The sequence below is a fragment of the Triticum aestivum genome, chromosome 4A, assembly GCF_018294505.1.
Source record: "Triticum aestivum cultivar Chinese Spring chromosome 4A, IWGSC CS RefSeq v2.1, whole genome shotgun sequence".
Lineage (NCBI taxonomy): Eukaryota > Viridiplantae > Streptophyta > Magnoliopsida > Poales > Poaceae > Triticum > Triticum aestivum.
This window is the reverse complement of record NC_057803.1, coordinates 227,169,512-227,182,127: the sequence shown is the minus strand read 5'-3', so window position 1 is coordinate 227,182,127 and position 12,616 is coordinate 227,169,512.

Below are 12,616 nucleotides of genomic sequence, written 5' to 3'. Positions count from 1 at the left end.
ATCAGCAACAGGCTCGCAGATACCAAAGCAGAGAAGTACGGGCTAAAACTTATAACGTTGCCGAACTAGTTCTACGCCTACCGGATAAGAAAAAGAATAAGCTCGAGCCCAAATGGGAAGGTCCCTTCATTATTGACCAAGTTCTGACCGGTGGAGCGTACCAACTGCGGGATGCATCGACTAGTCGACTCGAGCTGAACCCATGGAACGCGGCCAGGCTCCGAAGATTCTACGCCTAGCACCGGACTCTATGTTCGTCCCCTCCCTTTGTCCATTTGCATATACATTATCTGTCTTGTTTTTCTTTCTTCCTTTCTTTTATTCTTTCTCTAGGCCTTCAGGGGCCATCTTGTGCCTCGCTTGCACATTATAGATGCACTAGCTGCGCTCATCATACCTGGGGGCTTCTTTCACAGAAGCTTAATTATTTATTTGGGCCTCAGGCCCCGCACATGTGTCATGCTTCTGCATGTACCCTTTTTCACCATTATATGCATCGATATGACTTAAGTTTTGGCCTAGCTGGGTTGCCTGGCTCTTGTATTTATGCCCTACATTCCCGTTAATTTGGCTAGGGCATAAGGGGAGCACCTCTGCGATTGTTACTGCCGGGTCAGCTGGATGTGTACCTCAGACTGGGTGAAGCCGAAAGCTAGCGTTTTTAAGGGAATATTCGGTCGATGAAACAAAGATGATTTTTATTTCTTGTCCATATCTGCCCCCAGATGTTTTTCCTGCGTTTCCTATCACAGTCCGGACATGCACTTTAGGGCATGCTTACCCAGGGAAAGGAACCCTTAACGGAACTATTCTCCCTGGAAGATGTTTCTTACTACCCATGTAATATAACATAACTAGTTGGGCACTTGTCTGTTCAAGCACTAATGACCCCTACGCCTAGTGTCCACGCATACCCCGGTACTTATATAACTGAGAGGGTATTCGGATACACTCCGGACTATCGGGTCCCGAGGTTGAAGCGAAAAGGTCCGCCAAGACAAATGATCTACAGTCCGGCTAGAAGGCATTACACATGTCACTTTAATTACATAGTCATGCAGACTGACTAAATTCCTCTTCTATACCATCCAACAGGCCGTCTAGCTTACAATCCTGTTGGGAATACTTTGCGGCTAATTCTACTTGCCCATAAACTAAGCTAACGGGGATCTCTTTTCCGTCGGGCTCCAAAGGTCTGACCTCGGCCATGTGAATTGGGTCTGCCTTGGTATACCGCGTCTTCACCATGGCCCAGGCTTCTCTAGCACCCTGTCAGCAGGTTGATATCTTCCGTAATCGGAAGTGCCGCCGTGCTCCCTTGAGCTTCTCCGCGAGCTCGGCAACGCCCTCTGGTAGGGAGACGGGCGGCCACAAGGCCCGGGCTACACCCTGCATCACCTGCCGAACTTGTCCGTGCAGATGTGATAGCTCGGATAGAAGATCACCCGCAGACCCGGGCATTTCCTCTGCGGGACGACCCATCAGCATACCTACAGACATAACGCTGTTAGTCGGCTTCTTTGCCGAACTCCTTCAGAAGGATTCACTCAAGCACTTACTGAAAATGCCGCGCCGAAGCCTCTTATTCTCCTTCTAGGAGTCTGCAAGCTGGCCTCGAATGTCTTTTAGTTCCACGCTCAGCTTAATATTTGCGTCTTGGAGATTGTTTTTTCCCGCCTAACCTCAGTCAGCATGCGTTTGCTAGCCTCTAGCTGTCGCATAACATGCTGGTCCTTCGGATTTTCTCCGGACTCATCTGCAAATTCTGTTGTTAGATCTGCAGCCATGCCACACATTATATGGTAACCATCATTCTTTAAAGTAAATGTTACCAGCAGGTGACTTTTTCGGTTCCTATAATGCGGCCACAACATCCCGCAGTTGGGTCTTGCATTCCTCTAGCTCCTGTGACAGCCTAGTATTCTTCTCTGTAAGAACCTGCACAATAAAGATGATCCTTAAATCAGTTCTGCTAACTGTTTCCAGTCTCAGGGGCTACTCATACATACAAATCGTCAGATTTACTTACCCGTACATTCTTTACATACTGATATGTGGCTCTGGCTAGACCATCTTGAGCAGCTCGGAGGTACGCCTCTCCATAATTGAAGGCATCAAATGCCTTTAGTGAGAAACAAGCGTCACGGAGTATGGCCCAGCGGCGCATATGATTCATGGCGCTTTCCACCTCTGAGTTTGTAGCAGATAATCTATCTGCATCCTCTGTAGGGGGATTATCCAGCGCCCGCCCCATATCGGCTTACACCTCTATGTCCGGTCCTGGCGCCCGGCTGGTGGAAGCGTGATTAGTAACGTCGCCGGACATATTCCGGCGAGCGTTTTTTCTGTTAAAGAAACACAGGCATCATTATATTTTGAAAAAAGACGACAACCACGGAGCGGGGTCTGTTATACCTTTGCCCCGGCATCTCCGTCCCGACCGCCTTCCTTTTTGTCCTACCCGGCCTCGGTGCCTCCTGTTGGTGCGTTGCTGCGGGTTCGGCAGGGCGTCCCGGATGCCTTCCCTGTAAAAATGCCATGTGTATATGGTGGGTGAAGTGCCTAAAAGGGGATCCTAATTTTGGAGTTGGGATTTTTGGTTTTTCTTACGTGCGATGCAGGGAGCAGTCCGGGATAGTCGGCCGTAATGGCCACCATGGCATCGTCGCAGCTTAACTGATAGAACTGCCGGTCTATCAGCTCCACGAATATAACCGAATCTTCTTCAGGAACGGAGTCGAGGGCCTGGTCAGGGTCCTCCGGTTGTGGAGAGGGGCTGCTGACCTCCTTTATGGCTTTTCGCAGTTCCTGCCGCAAAGTGGCAAGGTGAATACTTACGATAAAGAATACGGGAAAAATGGGAGGAGGGAGATATAACTTACCCAGCTTGGAGGATTGTACATGGAGAATCCATCCCGTGGCTTGATGCGGGTGACCTCTCTTCCTCACCCTTGAACAATTCGTACATAATTTTCGCTAGAGAGGCCGCATTGTCCAGACCCTTACGCCCGCAGCGGGTGGCGTCATCCGCCCTATTATAACACCACAAGGGGTGCCCACGGTATTGAAGTGGTTGCACTCCCCGCATTATGCAAATCGACAGAACTTCGATTACTGTCAATCCTGATTGAGCCAGTGCTTTAATTCGGTTCATCAGATAGAGGACTTCTCCATTGTCTTCCACTTGGGGGCTCCGTGGGGGCCAACTTCGGCGTTTCTTCAGAGGAGCATTGTTGAACTCGGGAAGACCCCGCCGAACAGGGTCCGGAAGGGGAACATCCTCCATATAAAACCATTCCGAAGGCCAGTCTTCGGATGACTTCTTCGGAGTACCGGACAAGTATCCGGTATCGGTGATGCGCCACATTTCGGCTCCGCCCACTTGATAAAGTGACCCCCTTTGTGTGTGAGGTACGAGGCAAAATAGCCTTTTCCACAGCTCGAAGTGAGCCTCGCAGCCCAGGAACAACTCGCAGAGAGCCACATAGCTGGCGATATGTAGGATGGAGGCAGGGGTGAAATTGTGTAATTGGAGGCCGTAGAACTCCAGGAGCCCGCGGAGGAACGGATGAATTGGAAATCTGAGTCCCCTCAATAGATGGGGAACAAGGCAGACCTGTTCCCCCATAGAGGGACAGGGAAAGCTCTCCGCTTGCTCCCCGCCATTATAGGTGGCAAGCCCGGCTCGAACGGGCACCATGTACGCCGGAGGGAGAAATCCCTTAGTCTGCAGTTCGACTAAACGACTGTGTGGGACTGAACACCTCTCCCAATCATCGGGCTTAGGGCTTCGGGGGCGGGAGGAGGAGCTGCGGAGTTCGGCCATGTTGGAATGGATCTTTCCAGAACGTGCTCTGATGGACTCTCGCTGGGGAGGATGGTATGGATCGGATCTAAGGATCCCCATCCCATTAATAGACAATTTATGTATCTGGCTAGGGGGGCGAATGTAAAAAATGCGCTGGCGCCTCATATTCATTCGACACGTGGGAGAAAGCCCTTATTGGGCACTGAAGCCAAGAGGTCCAAACATTTATGGGACCGGACACTGATTTACAAACGTTCGAAAGATGGAGAAGAACCCGCCTTGCAATGCCGAAGACGATACTGCGAGCCGGACTCATCGTCATTGAAGGCTGGTTCGGGGGCTACTGAGGGACTCCTGGATTAGGGGGTATCCGGACAGCCGGATTATATCCTTTGGCCAGACTGTTGGACTATGAAGATACAAGATTGAAGACTTCGTCTCATGTCTGGACGGGACTCTACTTGGCGTGGAAGGCAAGCAAGGCAATATGGATATGTATATCTCCTCCTTTGTAACCGGCCTTGTGTAACCCTAGCTCTTTCCGGTGTCTATATAAACCGGAGGGTTTTAGTCCGTAGGACAACAGACAATCATACCATAGGCTAGCTTCTAGGGTTTAGCCTCTCCGATCTCGTGGTAGATCAACTCTTGTAATACTCATATCATCAAGAATAAATCAAGCAGGACGTAGGGTTTTACCTCCATCAAGAGGGCCCGAACCTGGGTAAAACATCGTGTCCCCTGCCTCCTGTTACCATCCACCTTAGATGCACAGTTCGGGACCCCCTACCCGAGATCCGCCGGTTTTGACACCGACAGACACCCTAAAAGAATTGAACAAGATTCACAAAGAAATAACACTAGTGCACCTAGTCCTTCTAGAAAGAAAAATAAAAGGAAAAATGATATGACTTTGCACACTTCTAGTGAACCTGAAATAGAGAAACTTCCTGATAATGAAAATGAAGCTTCTATCTCTGATGTTGAAACCCAATCTGCTAATGAACACTCACCTAGTAATAATGAAAAAGATAATAATGAGGTTCATGAAGACTCTCAACCAACAAATGATAAAGAATCAGATAATGATGTTGAGATAGAACCACCTGTTGATCTTGATAACCCACATCCTAAAAATAAATGATATGATAAAAGAGACTTTGTGGCTAGGAAACAGGGTAAAGAAAGGGAACCATGGGTTCAAAAAGCTATGCCTTCTCCACCCAAGTTAACTAAAAAAAATGATGTTGAAGAATTTTAACGTTTGCTGAAATGCTGAGGCCAGTCTTTTGTGTACTCGCTTGACTGATATCCTTAAAATGCCTCCCAATGCAAAGTATATGAAAGACATTATCACAAATAAGAGAAAAATATTGGAAGCTGAAATCTCCATTATGCTTGCTAATTATGCTTTTAAAGATGGAGTACCAAAAAAACTCGAAGATTCGGGAATACCAACTATACCTTTGTGACGCCCCCGGTTTGACCATACACTAACCATACACGCAAATGTGGATGATCAAGATCAAGGACTCACGAGAAGATATCACAACACAACTATAGACATAAATTAAAATAATACAAGCTTTATATTACAAGACAGGGACCTCGAGGGCTCGAATACATAAGCTCGAATAGACAAGAGTCAGGGGAAGAAACAATATCTAAGTACGGACATAAGATAAAACAAGTTGCCATAAGATGGCTAGCAAAAATAGGGATATAGATCGAAAAGGTAAGGCCTCCTGCCTGGGACCTCCTAACTACTCCTCGAAGCAGAACTCCATGTAGAAAATCATCCTCGGGATTCACTAGCTCCTGGACTGCACCATATGATTGCAATAACTGGGAAAGGGGAAAAAGAAAATACAAAGCAACCGTGAGTACTCATCCAAGGTACACGCAAGCAAGGATCTACACTACATATGCATTGGTATCAATGAAATGGATAGTATCTGTGGACTGAACTGCAGAATGCCAGAATAAGAGGGGGATATCTAGTCCTATCAAACACTATGCTTCTGGCAGCCTCCATCTTGAAGCAGCAGAAGAGAGTAGATGGTAAGTTAACCAAGTATCATCGTATAGCATAAACCTATCCGGCGATCCTCTCCTTGTCGCCCTGTTAGAGAGCGATTACCGGGTTGTATCTGGCACTTGAAAGGGTGTGTATTATTAAGTATCCGGTTCTAGTTGTCATAAGGATAAGGTACAACTCCAGGTCGTCCTTTTACCGAGGGACATGGCTATTAGAATAGATAAACTTCCCTGCAGGGGTGCACCACATTTCCCAACACGCTCGATCCCCTTTGGCCGGACACACTTTCCTGGGTCATGCCCAGCCTCAGAAGATCAACACGTCACAGCCCCACCTAGGCACAACAGAGAGGTCAGCACACCGGTCTAAATCCTATGCGCAGGGGTCTGTGCCCATCACCCATTGCACGCCTGCATGTTGCGAACGCGGCCGGTAAGCAGACCTAGCCTCCCTCATACAAGAGCAGGTGTTCCCGTCCAACCCGGTGCGTGCCACTCAATCTTTGACGTCAAGAAGGCTAGTGCTTATAGGCCAGTGGCCAGAATCAGATCAAATACCAAGATCTCGTTATGCGTTTTATTTTGAAGCAATTGCGGACACCGACCAGGGCCAGGCCCACCTCTCACCTAGGTGGTCTCAACCTGCCATGTCGCTCCGCCACAAAGTAACAGTCGGGGGCCATCGGGAACCCAGGCCCACCACTACCTGGATGGAACCACCTGCCCCTTCAGCCCCCACATCGGAATCACTTGCGGGTACTCTACGAGCCAACCCGACTTTAGTCACCACAAGTATCACATATGATGTATATAAGTGTATACCCTTGATCACCTCCCAAGTGGTTACAACCCGATAGTATAGCATGGCAGACGGACAAGAATGTAGGGCCACTAATGGAATACTAGCATCCTATACTGAGCATTTAGGATAGTTGGTAAGGGTGACAACTTTAGCAACAAAGACATGCTATGCAACAGAATAGGATTAACCCAAAACAGTAACATGCTACTGTACTCTAATGCAAGAAGTAGATAAAAGGAATAGGCGATATCTGGTGATCAAGGGGGGGGGGCTTGCCTAGTTGCTCTGCAAGAAGGAATGGTCGTCAACACCGTAGTCGAACTGTGGGTCGCCAGAAGTCTCGGGGTCTAAAGGAAAGAAGTAACGAAGGGGGAACACAATAAATAACGGAGCAATCAAAGAATCACAAAGCATAACATGGCAATACGCGGTGTCAGGGGTGAGCTAACACAAGGTGATATCGGCGATGGGGGAAAACATCCGAGAAAGTATTCCCAGTGTTTGGCATTTTCAGATAGTCGAACCGAAGGGCGAAAATTGCGTGTTCGCTATGCTAGGGATGTGTGCCGGACGAACGGGCTGCGTATTCCTCGTCTCGTCCTTCTGAGCAACTTTCATATACAAAGTTTTCCCAACTGAGCTACGGTTTATTTTATATTATTTTTTAAAGATTTAATAAATTTTTAAATTATTAATTTTAATTTAATTCAAAAATAGTATTATTGTATCAGCATGACATCAGTATGACATCAGCGGTCAACTTTGAACCTTGACCAGTCAAATTGACAGATGGGCCGGTATGTCATTGACTCAGCTAACTAAATAGGATTAGTTAGTTTAATTAAGTCATTGGGTTAAATTAACAGATTTAACTAAGTTAATTAATTATCTAATTATTTAATTATTTTTTTAATTTCTTTTTTTTGAAGGAGCATGGGGGCCCCGTGTCATAGGCCCAGGGGGCATATCGGGGCGGGCACACGGGTGCGGGTGCCTGGGCGTGGCCGAACGCAACCAGGCGCCAGACAAGGGAGCGCGCCGGCCGCGGAGAAGGTACCAGGGGCCGTGAGTGGCTGGGGGCCGTCGACCAGCGAGCGAGGCCAAGTGGGGGAGGAGCGACGTGGGGCAGTAGTGGCGGGGGTGGTCGGTGCGGCTGGCTACAGCGGGACGTGCCAGCAATGGCAGGCGCGAGAGGGGGAGGCACCTGCGGGCGCGCTCGGCGATGGCCGGAGTGGGGCGAGCGGGCTGCAGGCGAGCAGGGGGCCACGGCGGGGCGCAGGAGAGGAGCAACGGTGCCAGGGGGAGTGGGGCGCGAGCGGGTGGTCCGGCGCAGCAGAGCAGCATCGGAGCGACAACCGGAGACGGGTGCGGCCTGTCGCGTCGAGGCCAGCAGCAACGGCTCGGGCCACAGGGGAGCAACGGGCGAGGCCGACATGAGGTGCGATCGGTGCGGTGGAGGCACGCGGACGGCGGGGGCATGGCTAGGTGAGGCACGACAGCGGGCGACGAACATGCAATGATTGGGAGCGGGGCGAGGCGAGCTGCGAGGCGAGGAGGTAGCGGCCAGGGGCGCGATAGCGGCTGGATCCGGAGGCGCGGGCGGCGATGGCTTCGGACAAGGAGGTGAGCACGCGCGAGCTTGAAACCGAGCTCGGGAATAACCAGGGGAGTGGCGGAGCTCACAGTGAGGCGGAGGATGAGCTGGGACAGGCCGGCGATGCAGCGACATCCGTGGATCGATGCCGACAACGACGAGCGACACCGGGAAGAAGAGGTTGATGGCCACGACGACGAGGTATCCCCGCCTCGTTCTGGAGGTATGGTTGACGAGGGAGCGCCTGGCGGAGCAGCTGGGCACGACGGGGGGCATGGGGACGATAGTGGCCATGAGCTTCAGCGGGGATCGCCAATTGTGGTGCTCAGGAGAGAGGGGAGAGCGAGGGAGAGAGCGATGGGGAAGGGGAGGTGAGATCTGGGGCAGCTAGGGTTCGTTTGGGGCTCGGGGGAGACCTTATTTGCATCGGGTCGCCACGGGATGGATGCCCTGTGGCCATCTGCGTCCATGGACGGGGCTCGCGCGTCCACGGTGCTCCTCTTGAGTAGTTGGAAGGAGGAGGTGGCGAGGTGGGTTGGGCTCCCACTGCTGACCTAGAGCCCAGTCCACTAGTAGTTGAGGTCTTTTACTTTTTTTGTTTAATTATTTTTCCTCTGTTTTGCATTTAGTTTATGTAGAGAATGAATTTTGGTGAACATGAAACTTGGCACATAAATAATGGGTCATATAATTGAGTTGCACACAACGTTTCAAGTCATTTTGATAAGGATTAATATTTGTTTACTTTTAAAAGGTTGATTTAAGTGTTTTTGTTCCTATTTTAATTATCTTAGAGGCATATGAACATTACCGAAATGTTGTTTGATGTTTGTTAATTTGTTAGTGAATACTTACAACCCGTCGAACATTTTATTTAATCCACTGTTTTTATGAAATTATAATTTGACTTGTTATTTGAATTTGAATTTGATCTCAGTTTGAAACAAGTGAGGTTTAGAAAAAGTTTAATTATGATGAACTGGCATGATTAGCAAGCGTTTATTGTAGCTTAACTATCAGGGTGTCACAATGTAACACCCACGATGCAGCTATATCCCCCACGTGTCGGAGCACGACTTAGAGGCATAACCGCATAGTAGGCATGTCGCAAGAGGGGTAATATTTACACATCCCATGTACTAAATAAGAAAGGGATAAAGAGTTGGCTTACAATCGCCACTTCACACAATACATAAATATAGCATTACATCATCCAGAATACAATCAATGTCCGACTACGGAAGCAACATAAATAAAGACAACCCGAAATGCATAGATCCTCGATCGCCCCAACTGGGCTCCTCTACTGATCGTCCGAAAAAGACACAAAGTAACGTCTTGAATCCTCGTCGAACTCCCACTTGAGTTCGGTAGCGTCCCCTACACTGGCATCATTGGCACCTGCATCTGGTTTTGGAAGTAATCTGTGAGTCACGAGACTCAGCAATGTCACACCCTCGTGATCAAGACTATTTAAGCTTATGGGTAGAAAAAGGTAGTGAGGTGGATCTGCAGCAAGCACTAGCATACATGGTGGCTAACTTACGCAAAAGAGAGCGAGAAGAGAAGCAAAACTCGGTCGAGAAGCTATAAAGATCAAGAAGTGATCCTGAAACTACTTACGTTCAAGCATAACACGAGACCGTGTTCTCTTCCCGGGCTCCGCCGAAAATAGACCATCACGGTTACACACGCGGTTGATTCATTTTAATTAAGTTAAGTTTCAGGTTTTCTACAACTGGATATTAACAAATTCCCATCTGCCCATAATCGAAAGTTCAGAACCATGCAGGGATGTCCCAACTTAGCCCATCACAAGCTCTCACGGTCAACGAAGGATATTCCTTCTCCCAGGACGACCCGATCAGACTCGGAATCCCGGTTACAAGACATTTTGACAATTGTAAAACAAGACCAGCAAAGCCGCCCGATGTGCCGACAAATCCCAATAGGAGTCACACGTATCTCGTTCTCAGGGCACACCGGATGAGCGCTCCGTACAACTAAAACCAACCTCGAGTTTCCCCGAGGTGGCGCTGCAAAGGTCTTTAGTTTGGACCAACACTCCACGGAACCCAAGGGAAAAAGGCTTAGGTGGCAAATGGTAAAACCAAGGTTGGGCCTTGCTGGACGAGTTTTATTCAAGGCGAACTGTCAAGGGGTTCCCATTATAACCCAACCGCATAAGGAATGCAAAATCAAGGAACATAACACCGGTATGACAAAAACTAGGGCGGCAAGAGTGGAACAAAACACCAGGCATAAGGCCGAGCCTTCCACCCTTTACGAAGTATATAGATGCATTAAAGTAAACAAGATATAATAATGATATCCCAACAATAATCATGTTCCAACAAGGAACAAACTCCATCTTCACCTGCAACTAGCAACGCTATACAAGAGGCTGAGCAAAGCGGTAACATACACAAACAATGGTTTGTTAGGAAAGGTGGGTTAGAGTATTTACTTGGCAATATGGGAGGCATGATATAGCATGTGGTAGGTATCGCGGCATAGCAAAAGAACGAACAACTAGCAAGCAAAGATAGAAGTGATTTCAAGGGTATGGTCATGTTGCCTGCAAAGTTCTCCGAGTTGACGAAATCTTGATCCTTGTAAGCGTACTCAATGGGTTCCTCGATCACGTAATCATTTCTCGGCTCTATCCAAATCAAAAACACAAGCAAAGGACCAACAATCAATCATGGTGCAATGCGCAAGCAACATGATGCAAAACATGGCATGACATGCGGGATGTGATATGCAATGCATATCTGTGCTCCGGAAGGAAAAGAATGAACCAGTCCTCAACTTGGAAAACCAAGTGTGCCACTAGAAAGATGAGTTGATTTCGGTCGAAATCGATATAAAGATCACCGGAATCGGATGCATGATTTGCAAATGGCAAGCAAAACAATAATGGCAGAATTATGTGATTAACAGCAGGATGCCATCTAGAATGCAACAAGAAACTAAGTTACTGCACCCCAATGTAGCAACAAAGAAAATGGCAGTGATCTACTCAACATGCTTGACAAAAGATGAACACTGAGCTACGGCTAAATCACACAAGAGTAGGTTCAATCAAGTATGGCAAAAGTGCAAAAGATGTCAGCATCACAGACTTTGTGAAAATACTAACATGTCAGGAATTAACACCAGGAAGCAATGTTTGGATCAAGATAACAACATGCTATAGGAACAGAACATAGCAAACAAAGGCATGGCATGAATCTACTCAAAGCATGGAACAAAAGTCCCTTACTGACCATAAGACAAAAAGGCACAGAAGATATGATGGCACCCATGTAAACATAGCAAGTTTCGTTAACAAATTCAGACTTATGAGCATGGCATAAACAGAGTTATGAAGGCCTCTTTGCGAGCTCGATTCACTCAACACAAGGCATTGCATGACAATATAAGCATAGAATCAGCAAGAAGACATGATAATGAAGCTAACCAAAGCAAGAACCAGCTCATAGCATGCATGGATCAACTACAACAACCTTGGCAAAATTGATTAACACGTAAACAATCTGCCAGGAATATTTTATAACAAAAGTAGAGCAATATTAATACATGCTAGTGTACTCCATAAATGCACACAGGGGCATAGATGGATATAGCATAACCATATGCCCAAATCATCCTTGCTGAACATTCCCAAAAGAAGCATGGATCTCACTGTAGCAACATGAATACATGGTATAAAAATAACAGCAGGGAAATGACTTAGTGAAATTCTAAGTCCCTAAAATCAGCAATATTACAAGAGCTACTTTGCATGCTTGTGCTAGTCACCACATTGATCACAACAATACATGGCATACACCCCTGTAAAGATGGCATGTCATAGCCGAAAACACATGTAGAGCTCAAGTCCATATGCAGCACACATCTATTATGGCAAAAATGACAAATGCTCATAATCTGATAAGAATCAGCACCTAACATTTTATAGCACTCTCGCATCAACTATTTGGGCACCAAGCTGTACTCAAACAAGCATGGCACAATGGAACAAAGTGAATAGCACATCATGATGAACATTTTGATATATGGCACGTACAAAACGGAGCTACGGATGAGGACTTATGGCATGTTGAATAGTGCTTGAAAATATAGCAGATGAAGGCGAAAATCGGGGTCAACCTCGGTTTCCAGATCTGGATCTGGGCGGCGCACGAACCGAGGTTCACCTGAACCTCGCCGGAGATGGAGGGGACGGCGGCCGGAGTAGACGGGGACGGCCGGATCCGGTCCGGCGGGGCCAGATCCGAGGCCAGGCGACAACGGGGAGTCGCGGGCGGTGGGCGGCGCGTGCGAAGGTGGTGGCGACCCGCGGCGTCGGAGGCACGCGGCGGCGCACCGG